The sequence below is a fragment of the Pteropus medius genome, unplaced genomic scaffold (assembly GCF_902729225.1).
Source record: "Pteropus medius unplaced genomic scaffold, Ma_sr-lr_union100, whole genome shotgun sequence".
NCBI classification, from domain to species: Eukaryota; Metazoa; Chordata; class Mammalia; order Chiroptera; family Pteropodidae; genus Pteropus; species Pteropus medius.
This window is the reverse complement of record NW_024344240.1, coordinates 26,571,530-26,587,996: the sequence shown is the minus strand read 5'-3', so window position 1 is coordinate 26,587,996 and position 16,467 is coordinate 26,571,530. Positions and strand designations below refer to the sequence as shown.

Sequence of the window (16,467 nt, the reverse complement as noted above, 5' to 3'; positions counted from 1 at the left end):
ACAAACAAGCCTTGGCATGCCCTATATCTCCTGCTAAGCAACCCCAAGCTTGGCACTAATGGCAGCCAGCCTCAGTTCATAATTTAGCCTCTCCTAGGCACCTCCAAGCCAAGAATAAGTGGCAACCATCTGCAGATCACTTTGTAGCTCATATCAAGGATTTCACTTATATGCGGAATCTAGAGAACAGAATAAATAAACAAACAAAAGACAAACAAACTCATAGATACAGAGAGCATTTTGATGGTTGCTAGATGGGGAGGTTGGGGAAATGGGTAAAGAGGGAAGGGAATTAATAGATATAAATTAGTAGTTAGTAATGAGAATATGGAGTATAGCATGAGGAATATAGTAAATAGTATTGTAAACTATGTATGGTGTCAGATGAGTACTGGATTTATTGAGGTGATCATTTCATAAGTTATATAAATGTTTAATCACGTGTATACCTGAAATAATATAATATTGTATGTCAATTGTAATTGAAAAATAAATTTTTTTAATCAACAAGGACATGGAAGAGGTCAACAACACCATTAACCAATAGAAATTTACAGAAAACGCCACCCCAAAATAATTCTTTTTAAGAGTTCACAAAACATATATCAAAATACATCCTCTCCATAAAACAAACCTCGATACAATTAAAAGAACTGAACTTACACAGAGTATGTTGTCTGGCCATAACAAAATCAAACTAGATATTAGTAATAGAAATAACAGGAAAATCCCCAAACCCTTGGAAACTAAAATTTAAATACCTGTCTAAATCCATTGTCAAAGAGAAAGCTCCAGAGGAAGTGTAAAAAAAAATTAAACAAATGAAAATGCAACATATAAAAAAATTGTGGGACAAAGCTAAATCCATGCTGAGAGGGAAATCTATAGCACTAAGTGACTACATTAGGAAAAAATGAAGTCTAAATTTATCATCTAAGTTGAATCTCAAGAACCTAGTTGAAGAAGAGCAAAATCTAGAATAAGCCGATAGAAGTAGATAATAAAGATAGGAGCAGAAATCAATGAAGCAGAAAATAAAAACAATAGAGAAAAGTCAATGAAATAAAGAGCTGGTTCTTTAAAAAGATCTATAAAGTTGACAGAGCTCTAGCAAGACTGATAAAAAGAGAGAATACACAAATTATCAGTATCAGCAATGAAACAAAGACCATCACTACAGACTCCTCAGGCATCAAAAGCATAAGAGGATACTACAAATAACTCTACATACATAAATATGACAAGTTAGATGAAATGGGCCTGTCCTTCAAAAAATATAAACTGCCATACAATGCACATCTGGGTATTTATTCCTCCAGGAATGAAAACATATGTTTACACAAGACATGTACATGAATTCCCATAACAACATTATTCATAATAGCTTAAATTCAAAATAGCTCAATATTCACAATAGATCAAAACTGGAAATAGCCCCCAATATCCTTCAACAAGTGACTGGTTAGACAAACTGGTACATCCTTACTATGAATTACCAGCCATAAAAAGGAACACACTATTGATATACACACAGCTTGGATGAATCTCCAGAGAATTATGCTAAGTGAAACACTTAAGGTGATGAACGTATAAAGCAATATATATATATAGAGCATATATATATATATATATATATATATATATATGATGTATTATTGAATTGTACATTTGAAACCTATATAATTTTATTAACCAATGTCACCCCAATAAATTTAATTTAAAAATAAAATTAATTGAAAAATTAAAAAATCTGAAACCAAAGCATTAGATACTGAATGAATCCATTTATATAATATTCTTGAAATGACAAAATTATAGAAATGGAGACCATATTAGTGGGGGGATGTGGGTGTGGTTAGAGAAATCCTTGTGGTAATTGAAATATGTACCTTGACAGTATCAATGTCAACATTCTCTTTGTGATATTGTGCTGGAGTTTTAAAAGATGCTACCATTTGGGGAAACTGAGTGAAAGGTACATGGTAGCTCTCTGTATTATTTCTTATAACTGTATGTGAATCTATAATTATTTCAAAAAAATGTTTAGCTTCATGATAAAAAAAAATCATATTCTTACCCATTAGCTAAACTGAATTCTCTGAATACCCTTTAAGGAAGTTTGAGCAAATTTTGTCTCCATTTGCCATGTAAGAAAAAAAGGCACACACAGGCAGAAGTAAACTGTGCTAAGCACATCAGCCCTAAGGATATGTTAGTCCTGGCCATATCAGAAACATGATTTGGGGACAAAAGATTAACTTCCAGTCTAGTATCCTTCTTGGAGCCAACTTGTACCCACCACGATTCCTCTGACCCACTCTCGCACCATTTGTAGATAAAACATGAGGATAAACTCTTGTACTGCTACTTTATGGTTTGTCTGCTAAAAATAAGAAAGAACAGAATGAAATAGACCATGGAATGCCTCAGTGGGTCTGCACCTCTGATTTTACAGATGGGAAGAGATCCCCAAGAGGCTGGTAGCTTGCTGAACTCAAGCAGTTAGTAAACTATTTGCCAGTTCATGAAAAGTGAAAACCTAGAACTAATTTCTGGGACAAAGGTGCCAGGAATGCTAAAACAGAAGCAAAGAAAAAGTTAAATAACCTTCATTAATCTAGAGAGTCAACTTCAAAATAGCCTCCTGCTTTCATTTCTCAAGAAAAGCTCCATACAATGCGTTACTACCAGGAAGCACCAAAGAATCCAAAATAGCTGTCATTTCACTGCAAAGAAGCCTTGATTAAGTCAGGTTTTCCTGAGAACTTGGGGGCATCTTCTCAAAATCCAAGATGTGTCACCTAAGCCAAATTCCACCTCCACAACACATATACTCCCCAGTTTACTCTATATGGTTTATCATAGCCTACCATTTGTGATTCATTTCTTTGATCATAAAAGACATATGGTATACTAAAAAGAGGACTATAACTGGAATTAGACATATGTCCTAGTTAGTTCTGCCACTAGTGATAAAGTAAAAAGTGACCAGTGTCAATTTCTGAGTCTTATTTTTTCTTTCATAAAATGGGATTAATGAGGATGATATTTATTGAACCCTTACCATATGAGGTAAGGATTCAATAAATACATAATGAAAATATATTTTCATTACACATAATTAAAATGAGACACAGAGAAATCAAGTAACTTGGTCACATTCACATAAGCTAGGAAATGAGTGAGTCAAGATTTAAACCCAGGCAGTTTGGCTCAAGGGCTGTATGTGCCCATTCCTCTGAAGCTTAAGGAAGGCAACAGAAGAACATTAGTGCCCACAGTAACCCCTGCATCAGTGGTCTGATTTAGAGCTTGGCCACCTTTGGAACCCTTAAAAGTATGCTCTACAAAGTAATACTGAGTGTGCACATGTGCCTAAGGTGAATATGAAGATGTGGTATAGGAAATGTGTGCTGAGCCAGCTGCAGGCTGGGAGGTACTCCTAGGCAGTCCAGCAGATGTGGCCCATTCCTCACAGTTGGCTACCATGGAGGCATGACCCCATCTCACCAATCTGCACAGCATCCCTGTGAGATGCTGGAGCTCCCACTTTACACATATGGCATTGATGTCCTGGTCCATTGTTTTTCCTCTACTCCTTTGTATCCCCTCGCAACCCATAATTCCAAAATAACAGAGAAATTCTTCTCTTTCCTGAGGAGCTAGTAGGGAGACAGTCTCTTTTCTGAGAATTTCCATCAGAAATCTCATTAAGAACCTTGTAGACATCAGACGAAAGAACTCGTCCATAGTAAGATTTGCTATTGTACCCTGTGCACATGGTTAAGAGACACACAACTGGTATGATTCAGCTCAACACTGGAGGTTTAGAGGAAAACTGGTTAATGAGAGGAGCCAAGCCCTGGAGTACGGCAGCAGCAAGAGGCCTGGATGGGGGAGTTGGAGCATTTTATAAACCATTGTCTTTCACAGGTAACTTGTAGTGACTGTCCTGCTGTAATTTCTTGGGAGCTCCCCTACCTCTGACATTCCCTAGCTGCAGACATACCTCTGAGGTGACCTCATTCTCTTCCTAATGCTTACTACAGCCTTACCTAGGACTAGGTACTTCTCCTTCTCATCTTCACTTCCTCCTCACAGCCACTGTTCATCATCTATGAAATAAGGCTGATAGCATTTAGGACTAGGAGAGCTGAGGATTAAATGACAATGTGTATTTAGACACTTGGCACTTAAGTAGCACCCCCAAAATGAATCCCTTCCCAGGAGATGGAGGACCTCAGTATCCATCCTGGCTCTAGCCCTGACTGTCGTGACTTTAGGAAGCTGCTTAATTCTCTGACCCTCACTCACCCACCTCAATCCACAACCCCTCACTCACCTCAATCCACACAACCCCCACTCACCTCATCCACACAACTCCCTACTCCCTCAATCCACACAACCCCTCACTCACCTCAATCAACACAACCCCCTGAGAGGGTTACATGGGGAGGGATGCAGGAAAATAAGGACCATTCAAACACAAAGCCATGTTCTCTGTTCTATAGGAAGGAAAAGAGCCAGAGAAACCCTTCCCTGTCTCCTGGCAACTCATGGCCGTGGGACACATTCCCTCTGGCTGATCGGGTCTCTAGGCCCTGCTCCTATACACTTCATGCCCACTTCTGCTATTCCTATCAACATTCCTATCCCCTCATCTAAAACTCACCTGCTCCTGACTCACCAATTCTACCAAAAGTCCTACCCTACTCCCAAGGGCCAAGTGAAGTCTCAACTCTTCCATTAGGCCTGTCCTTGCATCCTTAACCAGCATTCGCCAGCCTCATTCTCTTCCCTCATCCTTCTTCTAGGGCTGGAGAGGAAGCCGCAAGAGGGAAAGCAGCAATACATATGGAAGGAACAATCTCGAAGGTCTCCAAGCTCTCCAACAGAGGTGTCTTCTTACAAGGCCCTGTATGGGAATGACAGATGAACATTGTTTTCAAAGGCAAAGAGCTTTTGCAAGCCTGAGAGCAAAATGTGTCCTGTTTTCCATAACTGGTTCCAGTGAAGAGGCTTCACTCAACTCCCTTTATGTGTGCATGCAGTTAAAGTCCAGGAAACAACTCATTTCTGGAGCCTCTGGTCCCCAAGGTCAAAAAGCAAAAACCCAAAATATGCTCTACCCTTTTCCTCTAGGATTTGACTTGATAAGAAGTGGCCATCTCCCAGGACAGAAAGGACTCTATTTGAATGCAGATGTATCAAACCCTGATCCCCTGTGGCTGTTCAACACAGGATACACTCTCCTGGTGTTCCCCCTCCTTCTTTGGCTTCCTTCTACATCCTTAATTCTACCCTAACTTTAAAGGTCATTGTTTATTCAGGCAGCTTCTATGCTCTTTTAAATTCTAGACACAGTCCCTGAGACATCTTGGTTTACTGTGGCTTCAGGTGCTGCCTATGTGCTCAGCACCACCATATAGCTATCACTAATCTTTCTTTCCAGTCTCATGGACCTAAATGCCTACCAGGACTCTCTGTTTCTTTCACAGATAGCATCTCAAAAGCAGATTCCAAAAAAACTAGTAATCTCTCTCTATGTTCTTCTATACTCCCTATTCACCATCAACCCAACTGATGAGGGCAGAAGCCAAGTCCTTCAAGACTTCCTATCTCATTCATCTCACATCCTAGCTGATTCCAAATCCTATGTATTTTATCTCCTGAATGCTCAAAGGAAATCCACCCTCTATCCATTGCCACTAATTCAGTGTACCTTCTCATTACTGGCATAGATTATTTCCACAGCTACCAAACTGTTCTGCTGGCCTCCAACCTTACTCTCCTTATTCTGTTGCCAGACAGATCTTATTTATTTATTTTTTTGTTTGTTTATATTTACTTGTTTATTTAATTTATTGGGGTGACACTGGTTAACAAAATTATACAAGTTTTAAGTGCACAATTCAACAATACATCATATGTATATTTTATTGTGTGTTCCTCTTTCTACACCACAAATTAGACAGTTTATCACATCATCCCTTCCAATCAAAATCTGTGAAATATCCTCTGTGTAGGCTGAATAACAACCCCCATTGTGTTCACATCTTAATATCCAGGACCTGTGGATATTAACTTTTATGGTAAAAGGTACTTTGCAGATGTGATTAAATTCAGGATATTGAGATGGGGAGATTATCTGGATAATTCAGGTGAGCCCTATGTCAACACCACAGTTCTTACCATGGAAATGAAGAGGGGATCAGAGTCAGAGGAGGAATATATGTGATACTGGAGGCAGAAGTGAAGTGATGCCTTTGAAGATGAAACTGGCCGCAAGCCAAAGAATTCAAGCAGCCACTAAAACTGAAAAAGGCAAGGCAACAAATTCTCTCCTCAGAGCCTCCAGAAGGAACCCAGAGGACATCTTGACTTCTGCCTGATGAAACTGACTTTGGGCTTCTGTCTCTAAAGCTGTAAGAGAATAAATTAACTCACTAAATTTGTAATTTGTAACAGTAGCTACATAAACTAATATACTCTCTATAAAATTTCCAACAGAATCCAACTACTCTCAAATGATATAAGGTCCTACTGTCTGATCTAACTTCTGTCTCTTTTGCCTTTTCCTCTACTATTCTGTTGCACATAGTGCTCCAATTATACAAAACCTTTTGCTTTTGCTCCCTGAAGACACCAGGCTCTTTGTGCCACAGCTGGTCCTGCTATCTGGAAGGAAGAATACCTTCCCCTACTATACCTTGCCAAGAGACAGCAGATTTTAGTTCCTATGTCTCCTTCCTCTTATCTGTCAAAAATGCTATCCCCCAAGTCTGGGCTAGGTGACCCTCTGTTATTACTCTGGCTTATCTTTACCATGGCCTTGTAAGAAATTCCTCAATTAAGAGACATCAGGGAAGTTCCAGTTCCAAGAGAGATGAAGTAAGCATATTACACCCTGCTTCTCCCATTAAATGCAGTTATGCAGTCCAGATAGAATGCTTGGAACAGACATTTAAGGACTCTTTAAAGTAAACAGTAGCAACTAGATAGAGAATTTAAAGTACAACTGAGGTGAGTTTGTCATTTTATTGCTAATATTCCACACCTGGCCTGGAAATGGGCACCAGGACACAAACAGAGAAAACTCTTGGATAAGACTTTTGTAACTGGCTGAAGGAAGAGGAAAGGGGCTTGCAACACTCAGAGGAGTGGGTCAAATCTCTTTATTTATTCTTATTTTCTCCATTCTCTTATGCTCCAAGGGAAGTCATCACTAAAATTGAAAAACATTTTGAACTGAATGAAAATGAAAATACAACAATAATTATGAAAGTAGCCATCACTACCAACTCATGGACATTAAAATGATAATTAAGAAATATCATAAACGATTCCATGCCCACAAATTTGATCTTAGATGAAATGGACCAAATCCTTAGAAGACACAAGGATAAAGATCTTGTACCAAAATTCATACAAAAAGGAAAAAGATAATTTGGATTAGGGTTATATCTATTAAGAATGAATCAATAATTAATAATCTTCCAAAATAGAAAGTACCTGGCCCAGCTGTTTTCACCAATTAATTCTACCAAACATTTAAGTAATAAATGATACTAATTCTCCACAATCTCTTCCAAGAAGACACACTCTGAAGAACTACTTCCCAACATCCTCTGAGGCCAGCATTACCTGAATACCAAAATCAGAAAAAAAAAATTAACAAGAAAGGAAAACTACAGATCAATATCTCTCCTAAATATAGACACAAAAATCTTCAACCAAACATTATCGGATTGAATCCAACAAGGTATTAAAAAGAATTATACGCCATGACCAAATGGAATTTATCTCAGGTATGCACAATTGTTTTAATACTCAAAAATGAATTAATGTAACCCATCACATTAACAGGCTAAGGAAGAAAAATTGCATGATAATATCAATAGATACAGAAATAGCATTTGACAAAATCTAACACCCAATCATGATATAAAAAAAAAAAAAACCCTCAGCAAACTTGGAATAGAGGAAAATTTCCTCACTTGTTAAAAAACATCTACAGGAAACTTACAGCTAACATCATACTTAATGGCAAGAAGCTAGATGCTTTCCCCCTAAAATTAGGAACAAGTTAAGAATGTCCACTCTCGCCACTCCTATTCTACATTGGACTGGAAGTCCTAGCTAATTCACTAAGACAAGAAAAGGAAATAAAAGGCAAACAGGTTGAAAAGCATGAAATACATCTGTCTTTGTTCACAGAGGACATGACTGTCTATGTAGAAAATTCCAAGAAATCTACAGAAAAAGCTCCTGAGTTCAGCAAGGTAACAAGATATAAGATCAATACACAAAAATCAATTGCCACTATCATTAGAATAGCCATTAACAAAAAGACAGAAAATAACAAATGTTGGTGAGGATATACAAAATTAGAACCCTTGTGTATTGTTGGTGAGAATTTAAAATGTTGCAGCAACTGCAGAAAAGCGTATAGTGGTTTCTCAAAAGAGACTCTCCATATGGTCCACCAATCCCACTTCTGAGTATATACCCAAAATAACTGAAAGAAGGAACTTGAACATATATTTGATGCCCAACGTTCACAGAAGCATCATCACAACAGTCAAAAAGTAGAAACAACCCAATGTCCATCGACAGCTGAATGGGCAAACAAAATATGCTATATGCATACAATGAAATTTTATTCAGCCTTAAAAAAAGAATGATTTTCTGATACATGATACAGCACAGATGAACCCTGAAGGCATCATGCTAAGTAAAATAAGCTGGACACAAAAGGAAAATATTGTATGATTCCCCTTATATGAGGTACCGGGGATAGCCAAATTCATAAACAGAAAGTAGTATAGTGGGATCCAGGAAGTGGGAGGAGAGAGAAATGAGAAATTATTGTTTAGTTGGTTCAGACTTTCAGTACCGAATGAAGAAAAGTTCTGGAGATAGATAATGGTGATGGTTGCATAACAATATTAACATACTTAATGTCACAGATATGTACAGTTAAAAATGGTTAAAATGGAAAATTTTATGTTCTTCATATTTTTCAATAATAAAAAAATCTATATACTATATCCTAGCAATGGACAATTGGAAATCGACAATTTTTAAAACTACTACTATCAATAGCTCCAAAAATTAATACTTAGATATAAATCCTAAATATGTACAGGATCTCAATGCTGAAAATTACAACTCACTAATGAAAGAAATCCAAGACCTAAATAAATGAAGAAACATGCCATTTTCATGTATTAGAAGACTCAACGCAGTAAAGATATCAAGTATCCCAAACATGAGCTATAGATTTAATGCAATAACAATCAATATTCTAGCAGGATCTTTTGTAGATATAGACAAGCAGATTCTAATATTTGTATGGAAAGGGAAAGGAACTATAATAGCTAAACTGTGGGGAAAGAATAAGAAAGAATCACATTCCCTAACTTAAAGCCTTACTATAAACCCACAGTAATCAAGACAAGGTGGTATCAGTGAAGGCAGTCCAGAAATAGACCCTCACAAATATGGCCAATTAGTTTTTGGCCAAGTTGCAATTCAATGGAGAAAGGATAGTGTTTTCAAAGAATGGAGCTGGAATAATTAGACATCTTCATGCAACAATCTCCAAAACCATCTCCCAAAAAAACAAAATAACAAATCTTGATCTAAACTCCACAGCTCAAACAAAAATAAATTCAAACTGGATCACAGATCTAGATGTAAAACTATAATACAGGTAGAAGAAAGCATAGGAGAAAAACCTTAGTAATTTGAGATTAGGCAGTGTCCTTAGATATGATACCAAAAGCATTATCCATAAAAGAAAATATTGATAAATTTGACTTAAAAATGAAGAGTTTTACTTTGTAAAAGACACTGATAAGAAATTAAGACAAGATTCAAGCTGGGAGAAAATAATTACAAGTCACATATGCAGCAATGAACTTGTATCCCAGATATATTAAGAACTCTCAAAACTGAGCAGTAAGAAAATAACTCAATTAAAACTGAGCAAAAGATGTAAACACACACTTCCTCAATAAAGATATTATGGATGGAAAATAAGTACATGAAATAATATTCAACATCATTAGCCATTCGGGAAATGCAAGTTAAAAACACAAACAATGATTTTGATAGCTGCTGTAACAAATTAACACAAAGTTAATTTAGTGGCTTAAAACAACACAAATTTACTACCTTACAGTTCTGTAGGTTAGAAGTCTAACGTGGTCTTGTTGGACTAAATTCAAGGTGTCAGCAGGGCTGTGTTCCCTCTGGAAGTTCCATGAGAAAATCTGTTTCCTTGCCTTTTCCGGCTTTTAGAGGCCTCCTGCATTTCTTTGCTGGTGGCCCCTTCCTCCCTCTTCAAGATTGGTGCTGATGAGTGGTGTTTATCTTATAATGCACCAAGGCGACCTTACTTCTGATGTTACAACTCCTTCTCAGACTCTGACTGCTCTGTCTCTATTAAATAAAGTACCCTTGTGATTACAGTGGGTCAATCTTGATAATCCACTGTAATCTGCCTCATTTTAAGGTTGCTAATTAGCAACCTCAATTCTATCTGCAAAGTTCCTTTTGCCACATAATGTAACATGGGAGTAGTATCAAGAAACAAAGGTCACGTGGGACAAAAATCCTGCCTGACACAGGACTTTCTTATAAAGTAAACATATGACCCCCAAATCAGTGATTTTTCCTAGAGAAATGTACATTTATACAAAAATCTATAGTTTCCACAACTTCGGTACAGCCCCTATTTCTGGCCTTCCTTCCCTGCCTCCTTAGATTTCAACTGCCCTCCTACTTTCTTTCCTGCCTACTTTCTCCATGAAACATTGGTTTATTCAGTAAAGAGTCACCCTCTTAGTCATTGTACGTTCATGAGTCAACAGGATCCTTCTCTGATGAGGAGGGCCAGGAATTGCATGTTTCTGGTGCAGCTCTGATTGGGAAATGTAAGATTTTGTATTCTGAAATAAAAGTATCAGACATCAGAATAATGGGACTGTAGGAGGAGAGATTTTAAGAGGCACCGAACCTATTTTATTTTGTACCATCTGTACCACTTATTTTGTACCAAGTGGCCACATTTTACTTTATTTATAAAGCTAGTCTTAGGTAGAGTGAGGCTATCCTGCTGTTGGTAGGTCCAAACTTCATTAGCCAGATCCTGTAGCAGACCCATTGTTTTTATTCAGCTCTAAAAATGTCCCCCTATTCAGGTCACTGACCTAACTTAGCAAGGATTTTAATCTGCAATGGAATGTGGCTGTCAAAACAGCTAATGCCATTTTAGGATGCATCGAGTGATACGCATTATGCAGAAGAATGGGGTCAAGTCCCACACTTCTCTAGACTGGTCAGACCGCATTAGACCTGATTTTGGTTCTCAGGCCCACACTTAAGGACTGACAGATTTGATCACAAAATTGTTATCAAGATGGGAAAGAATCTCAGAATCATACTGAATAAAGAGTGATAAAGCAGCTGAGCTTGTTTAACCCTAGAGAGAAGAAAAGATAATGTAAGGCAGAAAAAAATAAAGATCTTTGGTTTTATTAACTGTCCTGTGGGACAAAAATTAGATGTGTTCTAAAGGAGAGAAAGGAGATGAACAGGTACTGCATATGGTCAGAAGTATAGGATTTCGGACTGTGGTTGTGGGGAGATCATTTAATATCCAAGGCCCAGATTTTTTCATCTGGAACATAATGATGAGGATGAAGAAGAGGAAGAGGATAATAACACCACCTATATCATGTATGAAGAATTATGTGAGATACTATTTTTGAGATTCAGCATCGTTCTGGCAATAATAACTACATTATAGATGGTGAGATACTATTATCAACAGGAAGATTTCCGTTTAATACCAGGAATAACTTTCCGCCAATTAGAGCTGCCCAAAAGCCCATTGCTACCTCAGAAGGCCCTTGAGGAGGTTGTATAGGGAAGGAGCACCTGAAAAAAAATGAGGCCATAGTTCTTTATATGCCCACAATTCTCTAAATCCCCACCATCTACTCAAAGCCTACCTATCTTTAAAAGCCCCGTACAAATGTTTCCCTATTCTGAGATATCTGTTATGAGTACATTAATGCTCCTTGAATTCATCAAAATCTTCGGCTGTAGTTGTAAATTTCATAATCAAACCCTTGTTTAAATAACAAGCTCTACCTTTGAGGACAAGGAGCACCTTTTCTTCATCTTACAGCATTGTTTGAGCTTTGAATATGACCAAGATGTTCAAGAAACACTGGCTAGTTGACTGGTTCAACTCCCAGAGCAGAAAGCCTTTCATGTCTCTGCCATCAAAGGGAAGGTATTTATTTAATCCAGCTTCCATTACTCACCCATCCACTTTTTAAAAGATTTATTGAGGTATAATTTACATATCATACGAATTACCCATTTAAAGTAGAGAATTGAATATTTTTAAACGAATTGACAGAGTTGTGCAACCTTCATCACAATCTATTTTTAGAAATTTTTTATTGCCCCCCCAAACAAATCCCACACCTATTAGCATTCTCTCCCCACTCCCCATCCAAACACACTCCCCTATCCCCACCCTAGGCAACCACTAATCTATTTTCCGTCTATAGATTTGCCTATTCTGCTTATTGCCTATAAATGGAATCATACATTTTGTTGTCTTTTGTAACTGGCTCCTGTCACTAGGCCTTTTTATTTTGAGATTCATCTATGTCATATGTGTCAATAATTCATTCTTTTGCTGCTAAGCAGTATTCCATTGTATGGATATGCCACTATTTGTCTATCCTCTCAACTGCTGATGGACATTTGAGTTGTTCACAATTTTGGACTGTTATAAAGTTGCTTTAAGTAGTCATGTCCAAGTCTTTGTTTGGATGTATACTTTCATTTCTCTTAGAAATTAAAGGAATGAATTTGCTGGATGATATAGTAACTCTATGTTTAATTTTTTGAGAAACTGCCAAACTGTTTTCTAAAATGGTTGCACCATTTTACAATCCTACCAGGAAGGTATGAGGGTTCCAACTTCTCTACATCCTCACCTACACTTGGTTTTGCCTATATTTTTTATTACAGTCACGCTAGTGGGTGTGAAGTGGTATCTCATTGTAATTTCAATTTGCATTTTCCAATTGACTACTAATGCTGAACACATTTTGATGTGTTTGTTGGACACTTGTATAACCTCTTTGGAGAAATGTCTATTCAAATCCTTTGCCTATTTTTAAATTGGGGATATATATATATGCATATGTGTATATATACATATATAATTATATATATATATAATTAAGTTATAAGGATTGTTTATATATGTTCTGGATACAATTTCCTTATCATATATATAATTTGTAAAATTTTTTTCCATTCTGTGGACTGTCTTTTAACTTTTTGATGGTATTTTTTTGTTTGTAGCACAAAGTTTTTAATATAGATGAAGGCCAAATTTATGTAATGTTTCTTGTGTTGTATCTGTCTAGGGTATTATATCTAAGAAACCATTGTCTAATCCAAGTTACTCCAATGTTTTCTTCTCTGACTTTGTTCTTTTTCAAGATTGTTTTGGTTCTCTGGGGTTTCTGGAGATTCCATATGAATTTTAAATAAGTTTTTCTATTTCTGCAGAAAAAAATGTCATTCAGATTTTAATAGGGATTGCCTTGAATCTGTAGATCACTTTGAATAGTATTGCCATCTTAACAATATTGTCTTCCAGTCAATGAACACAGAATGTCTTTCCATTTACTTTCATATTGTTTAATTTTTTTCAGCAATATTTTGTAATTTTCACTGTGTAAATCTTTTGCCTTCTTTGTTAACTTTCTTCCTAAGCATTTTATTTATTTTATGCCATTCTAAATGAAATTTTTATTTTCCTTTTTTGGATTTTCATCTGTCTTTTTTAATGTAGGCATTTATAGCTATAACTTTCTCTAATGCTACATACTTTCCCTAATTTATCATGAAGTTTGGGCTGCATCCCACAAGTTTTGGTATGTTGTTTTTCTTTTCATTCATCTCAAAGTATTTTCTAATTTTCCTCGTAGTTTTTTTCTTGACCCATTGGTTATTTAAGAGTATGTTAGTTTCAGCATATCTGTGAATTTCCCAAATATTTCTAATTTAATTTCATTTTTGTCAGAAAACATATTTTGTATAATTTCAATCCTTTTACATGTTTGAGGCTTGTTTTATGGACTAATATATGGTCTCTTCTGGATAATGTTTCATATACACTTGAGAAAAATGTGTATTTTTGTTTAGGAGAATATTCTAAAGATGTCTGTTAGGTCTAATTGATTTATAGTGTTGTTCAAGTATTCTGTATCTTTGTTGCTCTTCTGCCTGCTTATTCTATCAATTAACGAAAGTGCTATATTAAAATCTCCAACTATTACTATTAAGTTGTTTATTTCTCCCTTTATTTCTCCTTATTTTTGCTCCAGGTACTTTGGGATTAGTAGATACATAGATATTTACAAATGTCATATTATCTGGATGGGTCAACACTTTTATCATTATAAAATTTCCCTCCTTATGTAGTAAAATTTTTGTTTTAAAGTCTATTTTAGCTGATATTTATATGGTCTCTCTGATTCATGTTGTTTTCATGGTATATTCTTCCACCCTAACTTTCAACATATTTGTGTATTTGAATCTAAAGCGTCTCCTATAAAGAACATATAGCTAGATCTCATTTTCTTTTTTAACCCATTCTGATAATCTGCTTTAGATTGAATTATTTAATCCTTACACATTTAATATTATTTAGATATGGTTACATTTACTGCCACTTTGGTTTTTGTTTTATGTGTTATGACTTTGTGTGTGTGTCCTTCCTCCCTTATTACCTTCTTTTGCATTTATTTAGTGAATGTTTTCTAGTGTGACATTTTAATTCCTTTAATGCTTTTTACCATATTTTTAGTTATTTTCTTAGTGCTTGTTCTAGGGCTTACAATATTCATCTTAGTTTATCAGGATCTATTTCAAATTTACACTAACTTAATTCCAGCAAGATATAAAAACTTTACTCCTATGTAGGTCTACTAACTTCTCCTGTTTTCGGTGCTATTCATGTTGTACAAACTGTGCCTATAAATGTTACAAATCCATCACCATATTGTTATAAGTATTACTTCATATATTTTTGTTTTTTAAAAAGCTGAAAGAAGTATATATTTATGTTACTTGTTGTACTAACCTTCTCATTTACCATTTCTGATTCTCTTCACTTCCTTCTGTGAATTTGAGTTACTATCTGTTAAGCTCCAATAGAGCTTTGTTCCCAATCACTCTTGTGCTATTGCTGTCTAAAATAGCACACTTCTATATGTCATAGGCCCACCTATGATATACAAGTTGTTTTCTGCAATCACTTTCTAAACAATTAAAAGAAGTAAAAATATGCAGTTGAATTGTCTGATGATTATTTAAACAATTACCTTTACTGGCATTCTCTGTTTGTTTATGTGGATTTGAATTATACTCTGGTGTCATCCAGAGTATAGAATTTCTTTCAGTGTTTCTTGTAAGGCAGATCAACTAGCAACAAATTTTTTCCTCTTTTGTGTATCTGGGAATGATTTTATTTTACCTTCTCCTCTTTTTCTGGTACTCCCGTTGGGCATTTGTTGGTATGCTTAATCATTCCAACATTTCTCTGAGGCTTTGTTCATTTTTCTTCTTTTTTTCTCTCTTCTTCAGATTGCCTCATCTTATTTTCAAGTCCACTAATTCTTCTGCCAGTTAAAATTTACTTTGAGTCCTTCTAGTGAATTTTTCATTTTGGTTATTGTACTTTGAACTCTGGAATTTCTACTGATTAACTTTTATGTTTTCTCTACTTTATTGATATTATCTATTTGATGAGACACTGTTACTATACCTTTCTTGAATTCTCTATGCATGATTTTCTTTAGGTCTTTCAACATATTTATAATAGCTGCTTTAAAGTCTTTGTCTGCTGAGGCCACCACGTATATCCCTTTAAAGGTGTTTCTATTGCTTGTTTTTTTTCCCCTGTGTATGGGTCACACTTTCTTATTTGTTTGCATGTCTTGTATTTTTGTTTTGTTATCGATCTTGTTAAAAACTGGACATTTCACATATATATTATAACAACTTTGGATACTAATACCCCTCCTGTGAGTTGTTGATGTTGTTGTTGCTTGTTTGGTCAATTTTATTTTGGGTTTAGGTACTTAACTGAGCTAATTCTGCAAAATCCATTTCACAGTGTGCAGCCTTTGATGTCCTGTTTGGATTTTTTCCCCTTGTTTTTGTTTCTGTTAGCCAGGTTACCTAGGTGTTATACCTTGGCTAGCCTGAGCCACTTATGGCCAAATGTTGTGCTTCAATCTCCATGACTAATTAGACTTTTACCATTTATTGTTATATGTGTGTGTGGCTTAGAAGCTGCTATCACAGTTCAGGGAGTTTACGGTTTTGTCCAACTTCAGCCAGGGTCCAGCAGTTCCCTCT

At 36.0% G+C, this 16,467-nt stretch overlaps 1 protein-coding gene across 1 annotated transcript in view; it reads right to left on the bottom strand.

Moving 5' to 3' along the window:
- ARHGEF4 (Rho guanine nucleotide exchange factor 4) overlaps positions 1-16,467 on the bottom strand; it is a 251,905-nt gene that overhangs the window by 221,764 nt on the left and 13,674 nt on the right. The gene's annotated exons all lie outside the window — the stretch shown is intronic.